At 39.4% G+C, this 15,972-nt stretch overlaps 1 protein-coding gene and 1 non-coding gene across 2 annotated transcripts in view; both read right to left on the bottom strand.

The window, feature by feature from the left end:
• The window catches only part of LOC132776898 (bifunctional heparan sulfate N-deacetylase/N-sulfotransferase 3), a 96,798-nt gene that overhangs the window by 56,687 nt on the left and 24,139 nt on the right, over window positions 1-15,972 (bottom strand). The window lies entirely within an intron of this gene.
• On the bottom strand, window positions 427-529 carry LOC132777393 (U6 spliceosomal RNA). The gene has a single exon (XR_009631676.2). It is a non-coding gene; the product is annotated as a U6 spliceosomal RNA (small nuclear RNA).

Genomic DNA, 15,972 nt, shown 5'->3' with positions numbered 1-15,972 from the left:
CTTTTTATGTGTAAATCACCCCGAGTCCCTCTGGGGAGAGAGGGCTGTCTAGAAATAAAATTTCATTATTATATTATTATACTTCTGGTTGAGTATCCCTTATCCAAAATAATTAAGACTATAGGTGTTCTGCATTTTGGATTCCCCCCCCCCCCCCCCCCCATTTTGGAATATCTGGATTTGCAGAAAAAGATAAATGGAGATAGAATCTATGTCTAAACATAAAATGCATGCATGTTTTATCATCAGCAGCAGCAGCACTATCATGTTTACCTGTTCTCTCCACAAAGGAGACTCAAAGTGACTTACATTAAAATCCATGTAATTTAAAATTTAAAAATATACAAATAAATAGAATTAAACGTTAATAGTATTGATTAAAAAATAAAGGTTAAATCTTTTCAATTGATTAAAATGTATTCAGAGAAAAATATTGAATGCTTCAATAATTTGTGTGTCATCCTTGTGCAGAGGTCATGCCAATCTTCTCTGTATCATTTCAATTTTAGTATATGTGCTGATGAAGCACTTTATACACATAGCCTGAAAATAATTTCATACAATATATTTGATAATTCTCTATATGAAACAAAGTTGGTATATATTGAACCCTCAGAAAGCAAAACTGTGACTACCTTAGCTACCCATGTGGGCCATTTCAGATTTGGAGTATTTCAACCACAAGAATTAAGGATAAGGAAAGCTCAAACATGCCACTACTCATTCTGCATGAACCTTTGAATAACAGTCTCTTATATTTCATGTAAGGAAAAACTTCAAAGCTATTTTTTTTCAAGTTTGTTCAGCACCAATTGGAATCTAATCCATAGAATATGGCTCACTAACCTTGAAAGCATTATATGTCAGCATAAACAATATTATATGAATTTAATATAGACCTAATATTTGCAGTTAATCAGTCTCATGACCTAAAAGGCTCATTGAATCCCTCTCATGACTTTGTTCTATGAAGTGTGTCTATCCCAAGGCAGTTGAAAAACAAATAGCTCAGTCCTTGTATTATTTTCTGGATGTTAAATTCTACTATGCTGAAAGAGACTTATTCCCAGGAAAGTGTGCACAGGACTAGAGTGATTAATGAACACACGTTGAAATTGTTCTCAAAGTGTAGTAATCATGAATGATGATAATTGCTAGGCAATCCTCCTCTAGAAAAAGGACAAATTAGATGTAGTTGATTAAGGTATTTCCAACGACAATGGTGGAGAGATCAAACAAGATCCCTAAATTCTATACCTGATCAACAAAAGGAAGCAAGCATTGGTTTCAATTCATTTAGTCTGCTAGTATCTTCATCATAACTTCCACATCTTGGTCTAGAACTGAAATTGGATATGGATGTCTGATGACACCTTGCTCTAAGAACTCCTAAAGTGATAGGGCAGAACATGAAGTAGTAAATGTTTTTAGTTTGAAGAAAAGAGGGCATTTCTTTATACTATGCTGTAACACCTCCAGATTGGTTACCAAAACATCAGTAGTATTGTGCTCACTCAGTGGTGTTTTACTATTTCTTGTCATGTTGTTCTAGCTTGATTAATCCATCTTAAAATTTGCTAAAATTTGCTTAAAATTTGAGCAACATGGTAGTAGTGGTATAAAGTGCACCAAAGGAAAAAAAAAATCTGTGATTCCTTTACAAAGGCAATGATCTAAATATGCTCCACATGGCTTCATCAAGCTGGATGGACACAAGTCCAACAATTCCATGGGGTGCTGCATGTCTGCCCCCATGTAGAAGAGAAATATGCTGAAAACATAATGTAACAATGTATACAGGGGCGGCTCAACCCATTACGCAAAGTAAGCATTTGCAGTATAGTTGATTTTGCCCAGGGGCGCTCTTGAGGCGCTCTTGGGGGAAGATAGACCTTGACATATACGAGTTGTAGTTACTGGGATGTATAGTTCACCTACAATCAAAGAGCATTCTGAACTCGACTAATTTGGCACACAGAACTCCCACGACGAACAGAAAATATATATCAGTGATTGGTGGGGGGGGGGGGGGGGGGTGTTGCCGCTGCCAAAATGCTGTTTGTTTATCGTTGAAAATTACCTAGGGCCGCCTCTGAATGTATACTGGGATGGAAATATAAACCAAAGCATGGTTATTTCCACTTGAAACTAGGTGGATAGCTGAGACCTAGACAATTACTTCCTCAGGGCTACCATTTAATATATGACTAGGCTAGTACAGTAGAGTCTCGCTTATCCAACATAAATCGGCTTACAGAAAACATTGATAAGCGAAAATGTTGGATAATAAGGAGGGATTAAGGAAAAGCCTATTAAACGTCAAATTATGTTATGAATTTACAAATTAAGCACCAAAACATGTTTTACAACAAATCAACAGAAAAAGCAGTTCATTACATGGTAATGTTATGTAGTAATTATTGTATTTATGAATTTTGCACAAAAACATCGCAATGTATTGAAACAGTTGTGGATCTGCGTGGGAGGCAGATTACATTGGATAATAAAGAATGTTGGATGAGCAAAGGTTGGATAAGCGAGACTCTACTGTACCTGAAACAAGAGGGTACATCTTTTGTCAGTACTCAAAGCAGCTGCCAGTCAAATGCGATTAGTTAAGTTTGGTGTAAACCCCAATTCCTATTGATGATCCCAACTAGACTAGATACACTGAATCAATTGTTAATTATATAAAATTAATAATTATATACATTCCCTTGATATAATACTTTTATGTAATAAGGACTACCAACAGAATGCTCTTTCCAGATATAAACAACATTTACTAATCTTCTCAATAATCTAGGTTTTGTGAGTTGCAGTAAGCCTTGTAATGTCTGTGGGTTTTAAGTCATATGATTCTTGTTAAAATCAATAAGAGACATGCGGCTAAAATCCAGCACGTCTTTGAAAGTTTACTAGAAAAAGGACACAGTAGCATCTTTGAGGCAGAGAGATACTTCTCTCCTGTGAACTATTTTCTAGACATACAAGCCAGGCTAACATTTTGGTTGTCATGCCTATGATTATTTTAGGTGGTTTGACATTTTAGTCATCATTTAAGTTCTACAACCAGAATGTTAAAGCTCATGAAATATATACAACAACAGATGGAACAGACTAATAGATTGTTAAGTACATGACTTTCGCAGGGAGAGTAGGAATGTGGGGGCAGAGAGCAGATTTTCATTTTTAAATGCCATTTTATATTGTCAAGGTAAGCTATTTGAAAGGTGCTCTCCACACTTTTACGCTTTCCTTTATGGAGAATTTATCTGTAAATGTGTGTGTGTGTATACATGTGCTTTCAAGATTCCTGTTGACTTAGGATGACTCCATGTGTTCATAGGGTTTTCAAAGGCAATGAATGCTCGGAGGTTAAATATAGCCTATAGAAGCTGGCATTTGTTGGTGGTCTCCCATCCAAGTATTAACCAGGGCCGATCCTTCAAATATTAAACAGGATCTGGTGTCGTTAGGGTATGTGGAGATATAAACAGCATACAGCTACAGACAACTACACTTTATGACCTGTTCATTGATAGCCAAATACATTTAAGTAAATATTGTTTATGCCAGCAATGTCAAATTATGGAGGAATGGGGAGGAAATACATCTGGTTTTTTTAGCAGTTAAGTAAAGAGATTTTTGGCACATGCAAAAAAAAAGTCACTCCTTCATCTTATTTCACGGTTTAGTAGAGATCATAAATATTTCATAAAATGCATATTTAGAACCAGACATCTATTGTTTTTAACAGTAGCAAAATAAATAATGGCATATTGCAGCAAAGAGGAATAATGATGCTGACTGTGACTACAAAAACCAATGTAAATGCACTCAGATTACAAGAATGATAGATGTGTTTTAAAGTTGATAGGATGAAAAACATTAACATTCTGTGTGACCATTTTTTTTTAAAAAAATTAAACATATTTTGGGAGTTGCTTTGCTTCTTGTACATTGGCCTCAGGAAATAAAAACCCGTTTTCTGTTATAAACAAGAATAGAAATTACCATTAGTTCTGAGAAGTTATGGTTTAAAATACACTTCATGTTATATTCCAGCTTATTTACAAAATTTTATATAATGTAATTTATATCTATCTAAAGCAGAAAGCAGTGTAGATATTTCTAGAGTAAAAGATCCAAGTGAGATATCTGTGGTCAGGGCCATAGCCAGAAAAGAAATGGGGGGGGGGGGAGTTGAAACTTTTTTTTGCGAATCATGAAGAGTAATTCCATAACACAAAATAATTAAAATTACAAATTTAATTAAATCCAATTTCTCTTTTAATTACAAAGTTTCAAGCCTTAAAATAACTGAAAATGACAGTTAATTGGTCATTTATAGTTACAAAAAAAAAATCACAATGTCTGTTGGAAACACTTGTAAACTGTGCCAATACACTATGACAAATATCAGGCTCCATTGATAAATTTTGGTGTACACCCAAGATTGCAAGTCAGAGTGTGAACATTGGAATGAGCACATTTCAGTTTTTAATTAATTCCATTAGTAGGCATGATAAGAAGTTTGAACCTCAAATGCATGAGACTAAATTTACCAGACATCTTTAGAATTCCAATGAGAGTAAACATAGTCATTCAACATCACTTTTCAAGTTGCAATGGCACCATATTCAGACAATGACAAATATGTATAAATACACAGGGAAGGTAGTATACTGGGTACAACAACCACCCACAAAGATGGAGGACTGAAGGCAGAATCTGTAACAGGCACACCACACACAATATCGAGGACACTGGACAAATGACGAAGTCTGGCCCAAGCTAAGGCCATGAGGGAATCATAGCACACATAACCTCACACACACAAGGCCAGACAGTGGGAAGCTACCACTGTATTTTATATTTCGCCTTTGCTTCCTCCAATTATTTATTAAAAGTTTATTTTGCTGCTACCAATTTATTATTTTAACAGGCCATTTCCTTCAACTGGAAATGAAACAGGAATACGTTGTTTATTTTGAACAGTCAATATGTGTAATGGTCTCAAATACTGCAACTTGTCAGGCTTTATTTCTTACAGAGGATGGTACTTTTATCTTGAGTTTCTTAAAACAGAGTTCCACACACAGAAATCCAAACAGAATCATTTTAAGCCTGTTGAATCTCCCTTCCTCTCAAAGCACTTTAAACACTATAGAGGCCTATTTATTATTACCACCACAGAGGTATCTTTCATATAACTAACAGTTCCCAACTTCCTTCCTTCCTTCTTCCTTCAAACTCCTGACTGTCTTCTTCTCCACCAAATAATAATAATAATAATAATAATAATAATAATAATAATAATAATCTTTATTTGTACCCCGCTACCATCTTCCCAAGGGACTCGGTGTGGCTTACATGAGGCCAAGCCCAAACTACATCAAACAAAACATCAAACAAAACATCAATAAACAATCAATAAAATACAAATCATATAAATCACATAAACAAAAAACAATCAATAGTGACATAAACAATTTTTAAAATGGCCGGGCCAAATGTAATACATTAAAATTGAAAATATGCTGACGTGAACAAGGTAAAATATAACTAGGATAGGACTTTGGAGAGAAATGAGGGAGCACAGTCCATCCTAAGTCAGTATTAAAGTGCATTGTGAGGACATATTGCTGAGAGTTCTCCTTATTCTGGGAAGGCACACTGGAACAACCATGTTTTCAGGCTCCTCCTAAAGACTGCCAATGTTGGGGCATGTCTAATGTTCCTGGGAAGTGAATTCCAGAGTCAGGGGGCCAACACCGAGAAGGCCCTCTCCCTCATCCCCACCAATCGTGCCTGCGAAGGAGGTGGGAGCGTGACCAGGGCCTCTCCAGATGATTGAAGAGATCGTGTGGGTTCGTACACAGAAATGCGGTCATGCAGGTAGGCAGGTCCCAAACCGTTCAGAGCTTTGTAGGTAAGAACCTGCACCTTGAATTGGGACCGGAAAATGAATGGTAGCCAGTGGAGCTCCATAAACAGGAGGGTTGACTGCTCCCTGCAAAAACCACCGATTAGTAACTTGTACCAATTGAAATTTCTGGGCCGTTTTCAAGGGCAGCCCCACGCAGAGTGCATTACAGTAACCCAATCTGGAGGTGACTAAGGCATGGACCACCCTGGCCAGATCTGACTTCACAAGGTACGGTTGCAGCTGGCACACGAGTGACCAAACTCCTAAGTGATCTAAAAATGGCTGCCTCAGCTTCTTCTCTCCCCTTCTGGCTCCACCCATCTCCAGTAGCTGAGCTTTCCCCTCCGATTTCATCAGCCAATCAGACTGCACTCCTGGCTGTGAGGCTGCCTGTTTGCTTCTCCCCTCAGCTCTCCTTAGCTTTAGCAAGCCAGGCCTGGTTTCTGCCTTTTACACCAGTTCGTTAGGCCTTGGCAGAAACTGGAGGGCCTCTCAGACACAGGTTATGTGTCTTCTGAAGGCATGAAGCCCAACATGTGGTCTGAACAAAAGGGAGACAGACCTTCAAATGAAGGCTTCCTAATATACTGGCAAAGGCTATAAAGCTGAACATGCAGCCTAGTACAAGATGCCAATATAATGGCAAAATTTAAGCCTAACATGAGGCCTGAAACAAAGGAGGAGTTGTCTGCAACCTTCCTCTGTGGCCTAGCAACCATGACTTGAGGTTGAGATAGTATGGCTCACCCAAGCAACAACTTATTAAGAGTTTATTCTAAAGGGGGGGGGGGGGGAGGACAACCCTCTGCTACAGGATGTGCCTTCCTTGAGGCCACCCAGGAGGGGAACTCTGTTTACTGCAGCCACCCAAACCTCCAGCCCAGCCCTTATGCTCTGCTGGGAAATCTCTCCTCAAATTGTAGTGTGTCTACTTGGGGCAAAGGCATAGTAATAGGAACCTTACTTTCTGGAAAAGAGGAGGGAAGGGAGCAAGGAGGAAAAGGCAAATGCCCCATTAGGAACCTGCCTCCTACCTCATGCTGAAGCAAAGAGCACAGCGGGGGGGGGGGGGGGGGGGAAGCAGACTTAAATAGCCTGCAGATCTTCCCCTGTCAACCTCCCCCCCACCTTGGTCTGGTCTCCTTCATGAGGCCTTCAACCCCCCCCCCCCCCCCAGGTGTCTTAGGCTTTGCCAACTTGGTTGCTTTCACAATAATAAGGACTTTTACAAGTCAAACAAGCAGTTGGAGAAGAAAAAACATGCAGAATATGTCAAGGAAAACCAACAACCTACTTTAATTGATGTCAAGAATCGGAAACTCTCAAAGCACAGCATACAAAGAGTCAGTACAAAAAAACTGCACTCCAAACCAGAGCTGACAGCTGGCACAACAAAGCCTTACATGGGCAGTTCCTTGAGAAGATTGAAGGAAAAGTTGACAAGGAGAAGACCTGGTTATGGCTCATGAATGGAACCCTGAAGAAGAAGGCCTGATTCTTGCAGCCCAGGAGCAAATCCTCAGGGCAAATGCAATTAAGGCCAGGATTGAAAAATCAGCAGATGACCCAAAATGCAGACTGTGCAAGGAAGCTATGAAACCATGGATCATATCCTCAGCTGTTGCAAGAAAATCACACAGACGAACTACAAAGACACAACTCTGTGGCCCAGATGATTCACTGGAATTTATGTCACAAGTACCACCTGCTAGCAGTAAAGAATTGGTGGGATCATAAACCCGCAAAAGTCGTGGAAAATGAACATGCAAAAATACTGTGGGACTTTTGAATCCAGACTGACAAAGTTTTGGAACACAATACATCAGACATCACGATTGTGGAAAAGAAAAAAAGTCTGGATTATTGATGTTGCCATACCAGGTGACAGTCAATTTGAGGAAAAACAACAGGAAAAATTCAGCCGCTATCAAGACCTCAAAATCAAACTGCAAAGGCTCTGGCATAAACCAGTACAGGTGGTCCCAGTGGTCATTGGTGCACTGGGTACCGTGCCAAAAGATCTCAGCCGGCATTTGGAAACAATAAACATCGACAAAATCACGATCTGTCAACTGTAAAAGGCTACCTTACTTGGATCTGCGCGCAGCATTCGAAAATATATCACACAGTCCTAGGCGCCGGATCGAAGAGAAACAACTGGAAAAGCTGACACGATATGAGGATTTAAAGATCAGATTGCAAAGATTCAGGCACAAGCCAGTAAAGGTGGTCCCAGTGGTGATCGGCACACTGGGTGCAGTGCCTAAAGACCTTGGTCTGCACTTAAACACAATCGGCGCCAACAAAATTACCATCTGCCACCTGCAGAAGGCCACCTTACTGGGATCTGCACGCACTATTTGCCAATACATCACACAGTCCTAGACACTTGGGAAGTGTCCGATGTGTGATCCAATACAACAGCCAGCAGAGTGATCTTGTCTGCTGTGTACTCATCTTGTTGTGTTTCTATTATTACTATTATTATTATTAATAATAATAATAATTTATTTATATCCTTCCACCATCTCTTCGAAGGGACTCGGGGTGACTAACAAAAGAACTCGGAAGTGCAACACACATAAAATGTGCAAATACATAAACATTTAAAACAACAGGTTCTGTTTTGGATGCTATGAACATTAATTCTTCTACCAACAGTTTCTTCCTATAGATCACACTATGTTCATGGTTTCAATGATGTTCATATTATCATATATGAAAATAATCAAAATCTGGCTAACAGTATTTAAAAAACTCTAAAAATTTAACAGTAAATAAAAAAGAAAACTTAAACACAGGGGAACTCCAGACAAGAAACAATCAGGAGCAGCTAATCACCTCTCAACAAAGGATTCCCCCAGGTAGGAACAAGCCACATTGAAAAACTGTCAAATCATTAAATGCGAATCAAGGTGGCCAAGTGAAACATTCACACCTCGCTCCAACAGACAAGAGTTCTTTCTCCCATCCTGGACTTTCCACAGATACATAAACCCAATTTTCCTAGTTTCCAACAGACCTCACAACCTCTGAGGATGCCTGCCATAGATGCAGGTGAAACATCAGGCGAGAATGATTCTAGAACATGGCCATACAGTCCGAAAAACCTACAACAACCCAAACTTTAAATATTGATGGAGGTTTTTTTTTGTGGTTAACCTGGCATGATGTCAGTTGCAGTTCACCCACAACCTTATGCATTTTGTACAATTTACAAATGTACTTTTTCAAATAACCTGGGCAATGCCGGGTACCTGAGCTAGTAATATAATTAAAAAAAACTCTCTTCAACAGGTATTCTGCATGGCTTCTGCATCTGTTCAGTTATATCTTTGGCATTTTGCATTCTTTTTTGGGGGGAAGGGGGGCAAGAAAGTGGCTGAAAGTGAGGAGGAGCTGAGGAGCCTTCTAATCAAGGTGAAAGAAGGAAGTGCAAAAGCTGGGTTGCAGCTAAATATAAAAAAACCCAAGATGATGGCAACAAGAATGATTGGCAACTGGGAAACGGAGGGAGAAAATGTGGAGGTAGTGAAAGACTTTGTATTTCTAGGTGCAAAGATTACTGCAGACGTAGACTCCAGCCAGGAAACCAGGAGACGCTTACTTCTTGGGAGGAGAGCAATGTCCAATCTCGATAAAATAATGAAGAGTAGAGACATCACACTAGTAACAAAGATCCGCATAGTTAAAGCAATGGTATTTCCCATAGTCACCTACGGATGTGAAAGCTGGACCATAGGGAAGGCTGAGCGAAGGAAGATAGATGCTTTTGAACTGTGGTGCTGGAGGAAAGTTATGAGCATGCCTTGAACTGCGAGAAGATCCAACTATTCCATACTTCAGGAAATAAAGCCTGTCTGCTCATTGGAGGGAAGGATAGTAGGGGCAAAGATGAAGTACTTTGGCCATATCATAAGACACGAAAGCTTAAAGAAGACAATTATGCTGGGGAAAATGAAAGGAAAAAGGAAGAGGGGTCGACCAAGGGCAAGATGGATGGATGGGATCCTTGAAGTGACTGGATTGACATTGAAGGAGCTGGGGGTGGTGATGGCCGACAGGGAGCTCTGGTGTGGGCTGGTCCATTAGGTCACAAAGAGTCAGAAACAACTGAACAAATGAACAACAAACAACAACAAGAAGAAAGTCTAATTGAAATTTAATTCCAATGGGAAAACAGATCACAATTACCAGTATTCATTGAATCAGAAATGTGCATGTGAAGAGGGGGACAGTGCTGACTCTTTTAGCAGATCATGTATATTGGGCTGGTTCAGGCAATCATGTCCCTGAACTTGAAGTGAAGACATGATCCAGCCTCTTTGGGACACTTTCACTGTCCCATCTGACACTATTTGAACTGACAAACTACACAGGAATTCTTAAGGCTACCATAGTTTCCCTACATGTTATTGCCAATATCATTTTGAATTTGTTGCTTTTTCTCTGTTCTTTATTCATATAAAATAAATATAAAATTAAAAGAAACATAATTTTCTGTTTCATCAGAACTTAAGAGTTACTGAACAAACTAACTTCGAAATATGGCCTAAATTTGATTGTTAGTCCCAACCAAAGTGCATCCATTAATAAATGAATACAGGTATCTTGACCTACCATTCAGCAATTAATTCAACAAGTGCATGGAGTTTGGGATTTAGGTGTATGGGTTCAAATCTTGGTTCATTTCAAAGCTCCCCCAGGCCCCAGTCTGGACCAAAGAGGAAGCTGTAATGCTCCGTAGTGTAGTTGCTTATTTGCTAAGATATATCCTCTCAGTGACCACTATTTTAAAAAGCAGTTGTTATACTTCAGAAACTTCGTTTTTGTGGCTGCCACCAACTATGTTGAATTGGTTGAGACTCAATGAGATATTAATTGAAAAACTATAGCAAAATGTGCTGCAGGGAGTCCTGCAAAAACAACATTATTGCAGGGGTGCTGTAAGTTTTTTGGACTGTATGGCCATGTTCCAGAAGCATTCTCTCCTGACGTTTTTGCAGTTTAATAAATTTTCCCCATGTTTTTATAATAGACCCAATTAGGAAATGACATTTATAACCCAGGAACAAAAATCGTGTTACATACTGTTATTTAATGTGGGGAAAATAAATATCTCTACTATAAAAATGGAGTTCTCAAAGGCAGAGAGTTCGTATCACTCGTCAGTACATGGCACCGTGGGGTTTTCCCCTTTACAACAACTTTCTTATGATAAGGGAGGGGAAAAAAACATGGAAGAAGCAGTAGGCAATCACAGGAGGGTTGCAAATATAAGATGTTGTTGGAAGCCTCCCTGAACTTTTGCAAATGAGGCAATGTGACGGTTCAATAAAAGCTGTTGTATTCTGTTCCCGTCCTACATTTTTTTTAAAGAAGAAACTCCACAGTATTCCTCAATGGCCCGAAAGTGCACATTCCATACATAATATCTACGGTCAAAATCAGGCAGTGATATGTACAAAAAGCTAAACAGCCGCCCTCTAAGAACTCAACAAAACAAATGAATCCCTATTGTGCTATCCTTTTAAGAACTAGTATGTATATTATTACCTACTGCTTAATTTTCCAAACAGCTCCTAATTAAATATTTACCCACTCTAAAAGTCCTTTATGGCTTCCTAGAGAAAAATGAAACAGAATACAGAAGTGCTTTTACTCTCTGGATAACTGTATAAGCAGCCATTACAATTTCTTGTATTAACAAATCTGTATTTAACAAAGAACACTTATTGAAGCATGCCAATTTTAAAAGTCTTTCTAACAATGCAGTCTCTCTCTCTCCTACTGAAAAGCAGTCCTAAATGTTTTCAGTAGGTATTACACATCCTTTGCTATCCCGCCTTTTCAAATGTTTTTTTTTTTTTAAGAATGCCTCATTTTCTCTCCTTCTCACCTCACTCTCCCTCTTTGTCCTAAGGGGCTAATCCAGACAGGCCCCAAAAGCAAATTAATTTGGGACAAAGCTTTATTCTTAATTAATTTGATACCCCATTAGACCTGGACCTTCCTGAAAGGCACGGGTCTAATGGGGTATTAGTCCTGTGTAGACTGACTGTCGGGTATTCCTGGGGTTAGTCCCCATTTCTTTTCTTGCTTATTTGGGCTCCATGAGCCTGGAGAAGTGAGAGGGCACCCACCCCTTCTCAACCCCCCTCTGAAAAAAAGCTTTAAAATTAAAGAAACTTACTGGGCTGCCATTATGCTGCTCCAGCAGTCCTCCTGGTGCATACAAATGACATGCCAGAAGACTGGGGAGGAGCAAAATTGCTCCTGTCCTGGTACATCATTTCTACGCACCAGGAGAACTGCAGAAATAGTGTAATGATGGCCTAGTAACTTTAAAAAAGATTTTAAGGCTTTGGGGGGGGGGGGTTACGGGGTGTCTGGGTACCCTCCTGGCAGTTACTGTGAGGGCATCTAGACACACACACACATGGAAAGTCTGGGTTTTGAGAGAGGTGTGGAAGTGCCCCTCATCTTGCTGCAAATAGAGTTCAATATACAAAAATAATTTTCACTCTGTTAATTCAGCAGTGGAGAGGAGAAAGGAGAGAACAGAATCTTGCCCTTCCCAATAGGCATTTTGCTGACGCTCTGATATTGTTTGGCCACATATGTCCAGGTTTTATCTGTGAAATGCTGGAGGTATACAATTGAAGCCTGGAACCAACAGGGCACACAATCCTGTTGTCTGGAATAATGATGCTTCTTTGCTCTGTACTATTAAAACAGCTGAATAGATAAGGAACTTTAGCTTGGGGAACAATTATAGAATGCCTAATCTTAGAGATCCAAACTGGTTTTATCTGATTATTTGTTCTGTCTTTGACTTTTATCTAGATTTCTTTCCATCTGCCTTTATTCCTGTGTGCTTTCTGGGTCAAGTCCTGCAAAGAGCTAAGTGCATAATGGATTAAACAGACTCTGAAGATCTTAACCAGTCATTTAGATATCCAAGTTTTGACACCATGCTTAACCTGCAGGGTGGTGGGGTGGGGGGCAGGCACTGGATAGAAAATATCTGTCTTCCAAAACAGTAAAAACTTCTAGTTTCACAGAGTTTATAGCAGAGGATGACTTACATATTTGTATCTGCAGTGTTTCCAAAGGATAATGCAGAGAAAACTAGACTCAGGATTCATTGTGTATGCATGTGTCCACCTGCTTTCTAGATCATAAAACATTTCTAGCAGTTCGACTTCAAGTTTTTATACTTCAGAGATATCATTAGGAACAGAAAAGAAACAAATAAACATAGCGAACAGAACAAAAATATGTAGTGTCAAAGGCTTTCATGGCTGGAATCTAGTACTAGGTTGTTGTAGGTTTTTTGGGCTGTATGGCCATATTCTAGAAGCATTCTCTCATCAGAGGTTGTGAGGTTTGTTGGAAACTAGGAAAATTGGGTTTATATGTAATAATTTTAAAACACTGAAAATCTCTAAAATTATAACAGTAAATAAGAAACAAAACTCAAACACAGGGGAACTCCAGACAAGAAACAATCAGGAACACCTAATCACCTCTCAAAGGAATTTCCCAGGAAGTAACAAGCCACAACTAAAAACTGTCAGAACATCAAATGCTAATCAAGGTGGCCAGTTGAAACATTCACACCTAACTCCAACAGACAAGAGTTCTGTCTCCCACTCTGGACCTTCCACAGATATATAAACCCATTTTCCTAGTTTCCAACAAACCTCATAACCTCTGAGGATGCCTGCCATAGATGCAGGCAAATCAGCAGGAGAGAACGCTTCTAGAACATGGCCATATAGCCTGAAAAACCTACAACAACTCAGAACAAAAATAACCCCTATTATAGCAGTAAAAGTCTATTATTTGTTATTTTTCAGTTCTCAAGGAATTCAGGTTTTTGAAAGAGAAGCAAGATATAATGGAGATATTTCAGAAAGAGAATTACCATACCTAATGAAACTGGCTGTGGTCCAGTGAAGACAGTTTTTGGTCTTGGTTTCAGTCACTCTTCCTACCCCAGTTCCAATAAAAGGCAACAGCCACCCTTACATCACTTTCTTACATCACAAATATTGTGCTTATATACACATACAAAACTGAGTGGAGAAGAGTATACTGTGTGTTTCCTGAAGGTGTGTTCCAGTTTCTGGAACAAGAATAGTCAACTGTGTCCAACCAGATATTTGGCGCGGCTGGTGGCGATGAGAGAAAGGGCATTCTAGGTGGTGGCCCCCCGTCTCTGAAACACCCTCTCCAGGGAGATTAGGCTGGCACCCTCCCTAGCCACATTCCACAAGGAATTAAAGATGTGGATGTTTCATCGTGCTTTTGACTGACAACTCCCACGACAAACGACCTGTGTCATGACCTGAGTCATCATTTAATCTAAATTCCTATATTACATTACTATTCATGTTTTGTAAGTTAAATCGAATTGTTTCTGATCCTGTTAAATTGCTCTGTTTTCATGATATTTCCTATACTATTATACGTTTCTTTCCATCTTATTGAACCACTTAGCCTTTAATCAGCTCGCATATCAGCCTCCTCCTTTCCTCCAAAATTAGTCTGTTGTTGCTTGATACTTGTTTATTATTGTTATGCTGTGTTATGCTATTTTAAATTGTAATTTGTTATTCTGCTTTTAATTGTATGTTGCCTGGACTTGGCCCCATGTAAGCCGCCCGAGTCCCCCCGGGGAGATGGAGGCGGGGTAGAAAAATAAAGTTCTTCTTCTTCTAAATTCCCTCATGTATGAATCTCTGTAGCACTCCTTTTTCCAGTCCAACACACCACAGATGTGTTGGACTTCAAATCTCATCACTCCAAGCCGGTATCAACTATGGTGGATGAGCAGCATTTACCTGCTGTAATCTAATACATCTGCAGACTGCCAGGTTGGAAGAAATCTGCAATATATCAACTGTTGCCAGCAAATGACCTTCAGCAGTTTATGTTGCCAGATTGAAAGTCACAATATAAGATAACAAATGGCCACAGTAGACATTAAAACAGATAATAAAAAACAGTGGGGTAGCATTTCAATTTTCCTGGACACTCTCATCTCTGACCTTATAGCTGCTACAAACAGACAAATTTCAAAGTGCTATGAAATGTGAACTCATTAACTAATCTGATTATGGCTCTCAGGGCTCAATTTAGAATTATGTGCAATTGTTACATGGCACAAAGAATGTGTTATTGTCATGCTTTTTGTCATTAGGTAGCTTATTATACAGACAGAGGTCAAAACAACAAGTCACAACATCCTACCATTAAATTAAGACATCCAAGCTAAACTTTATCGCCAAGAGCATGAGCCTATCTGCAGTTTTCGTTCAGCAATCTTATTTTCCTGCAGGGGTCCACGATAGCAAAATGTAGCACTCCAGACAATGCTGAACCAGAGGCAGCCCTAGGTAATTTCCAATGGTAAGCAAACAGTATTTTGGTACCCCCCCCCCCCCCAACCAATCACTGATATATATTTTCTATTCGTCGTGGGAGTTCTGTGTACCATATTTGGTTCAATTCCATCATTGGTGGAGTTCAGAATGCACTTTGATTGTAGGTGAACTATACATCCCAGTAACTACAACTTGCATATGTCAAAGTCTATTTTCCCTCAAGAGCACCTCAAGAGTGCCCCTGGGCAAAATCAACTATACTGCAAATGCTTACTTTGCGTAATGGGTTGAGCCGCCCCTGTGCTGAACTATACCTCCCAGCATCCCTCACCATTGGCTATACTGACTATGACTAATAGTCAGACAAATATGATGGACTGCACTTTTCTCATACTAGTTTCAGGGGGTTTTAAGTGTCACAGCATATCACATTTTATGGATTTATTTTAAATGACCTTAAATTGTTCACTGTAAGGAATAAATTTAAGTACTCATTTTGATGCATTGTATTTCACCCAAAATCAAATCAAACACACAATTTGCACTACCACAGTGCTTTGAAACAGTAGTTTTGAAGTGCTTTTTCCAGAATCCCATAGCCAACCTGGAAACTATATTCCAACTTTTTTCAGTTTCTGTACTACTCAG

The sequence above is a fragment of the Anolis sagrei genome, chromosome 5, assembly GCF_037176765.1.
Source record: "Anolis sagrei isolate rAnoSag1 chromosome 5, rAnoSag1.mat, whole genome shotgun sequence".
Classification (NCBI taxonomy): Eukaryota; Metazoa; Chordata; class Lepidosauria; order Squamata; family Dactyloidae; genus Anolis; species Anolis sagrei.
This window is presented reverse-complemented; position numbering and strand designations above follow the sequence as displayed.